Source organism: Pygoscelis adeliae, unplaced genomic scaffold, assembly GCF_000699105.1.
Source record: "Pygoscelis adeliae isolate BGI_AS28 unplaced genomic scaffold, ASM69910v1 Scaffold786, whole genome shotgun sequence".
NCBI lineage: Eukaryota > Metazoa > Chordata > Aves > Sphenisciformes > Spheniscidae > Pygoscelis > Pygoscelis adeliae.
The window spans coordinates 26,563-29,113 of record NW_008824912.1 but is presented as its reverse complement, the minus strand read 5'-3'; positions in this window follow the sequence as shown (position 1 = coordinate 29,113).

Here is a 2,551-nt window from a genome sequence, read left to right as displayed (position 1 = left end):
GCTGCAGCCATAAATGCCTGAGAAGGTGCTTGGCAGCGGGGGATGAAGCAGTCCAAGCCGTTGAGCGTGTAAATTAAATTGATATGGACCCCAGGAAGAGGAGAGGGGGGAAAAAGCAATTATATAGCCAGGATCAGATAAATCTTGATGTGCAGACTGTCTTACTGCGCTTCCCACGGAGGACGCTACATTTTGTACGGCTGCTCCTTCGCATCGGCTCTGCCCCGTTCCTGCATCAGGCTGAGCAGAGGGCAGGGGCTGCAGGCAGCGGTGCAGGCAGGGCGGGAGGCTCTGCCTTCTCGAGAGGGCAGGGAAAATTCAGGTGTATTCAAGGCAGCCTTTGCCAGGGCTGGCAACCCCGGCCTCGTCCCCCCGCGATGGGCAGGGGTGAAATGGGGCGACCCGGTGGGGTGTCACCCGGGACAAGCACACGTGCGCCTTCCCTCCTCTCACTCAGTGAGGACAGCCGAGCGTCACCGAGGGGCCAGATCCCTGCGGCTCCGCTGCCCCCAGGGAGGGACAGACCGGGCTCCACATCCCCCCGGGGACCCTGGCCCTCTTGAAGCATCCGCCGCTGTCGTCAGAGCGGTCCCCGGCCGGGCTGCAGGGGCAGCGAGGTGCTGCCATCCTACGTGCGCTCCCGACATCGCTTCTCCGGCCTTCCGTGCTGGTGCCGAGGAGAAGGGTCTTCCCTGAGCTGCCCTGGGTCTCCCCAGAGATGCCGGGATGCAGCCAGCACGGCGACCCCCACCCGTGACCCAGCATCGATGTCAGGTACCCCTGGCAAGGGTCAATTCTGGCTGGTAAAGACACCTGGGCAAGAGTTAAAAACACCAGAAATGAGCAAAAAACCCTCTTACAGGAAAGGCAGGAAATAACCTGATTTTCTGGCTGCGGATCCTCCTGGGGGTGTTGGGAGTGAAGCCAGGACTGTGCCCCTCGCCCAGATTGGGGCTGACTGATCGGGCACTTACACGGCCAGTAACTTTAAAACATATATTAGCCCAACCGGCTGCGGCAGCGCCTTTCAAACCGTTAACACTATTAGAATAAAATGGATGCTGGGTTTGCAGAGCCTCTTCCACAGGCCGCTGGCTCTGCAGACATCTCAAAAACTCCTGCCGACTGCTGTGCACATGGGGCTGTGCGGGGCCAGCACCAGCATCTCCGGCGGGGGGGGTGGCGGGATGCTCAGCGTATGGGACTGGGAGGGACTGGGAGGGACTGGGAGCCCAGACTTCAGCCCGTGTCTGCTGAGCCTCATGCACCAGGCGTGGAGACAGGCGAGGGAGAGGGCACGACTGCGATGCCCAGATCCAGGGTGGGGGACCCGGCACTTCCACCTCTCCCAGGGTTTTATCCTGGGATCGCAGCTGGGTCCGGAGCATGCAAACCCGCCCAGCGGCTGCTCCGTCCCCTATTATCCTCGGAGAGGAGGGGACAAAGCCCCTCGGACAGGCTCTGCGCTCCCACATCCACAGGACGGGCCGTGCGGTGGCTGTTTTGGCTGAAGCAGAGCGATCCCAGAACAAAGAGAGAACCGCTGCTGGTTTGTGAAGCGGCATCCGGGCCAGCCCCAGTCCTCCTCCCCGACGCGCTGGCTCCGCAGCCCGGGCCTCTGATTGGAAACTGGAGCCCGCGATGACTGTGTGAGCCATGAATTATGCTGATGGCTTTTTTATTTTTTTTTTTTTCCCTTCCCTGTGCTTGAATGCACTCAGCAAATATAAGCAAAAGGGGGGAAAAAAAAAAAAGAGCGAGAGAAAATCCTAACAGATTTAATTTTAGATATGGCGAGAAAGCAAAATGGCTGCAGCGCAAAGAGGGAAGGGTAACGGAGGAAACGCTCCTGCCGGCAGAGAGAAACGAAGCTCCCAGCAGCCCTGAGGCTGCTATTTATTATTTACAAGGTCTTTATTATTTACAGGGTATCAGCGTGGGGGGCATCTCCCGCAGGGAGCCAGCCCCGAGCCGGGGGGGTCGGGTCCCTGGGGCACTCACAGCCCCACGGAGGGCAGCAGGGAGATGCAGAGGCACGGGACAGGACTTGGGGACTGTGGGCTTGGTGACAAAGCTGCATGGCTGCAAAACCCCCAAAATGCCCCTGGTTTTAAAGAAACGCATCCTCTGATGGGAAGCAAAGTGGCTCATTTCGGTTTGGGGGTCTGAAGATTTTTATTGGAGCCCTTCGCCAACGGCCCGTGCAAACACACGCAGCCTGGAAATGTTGTGTCAAAACCAAGCCTGAAACTTTCCCTTCCAAAAAAAGGCCCAAGTGAAATGCTGCAAGTATTTCAACATGTTTCTGCAGGGCTTGTTTTCGCAGCAAAGCTACTTGTACATCCAGGCTGGGGGACAGCGCTGGTCGACCCAAATGATATTAATTTCGGGACCAATGATTTATCTCAGCCCTGCTGCCTGCCCTGGGCTGAGCTTCAAGCGGTCGCTGCTGCCCCGTGGGGCTGCCCTGCTCCTGCTGCTCACTGCCCGTGGCTGCCTGCCATCTCCCCCTTCCTCCAGCCTTGCCAGACCCCCAGCCCTGCAGCGGGCT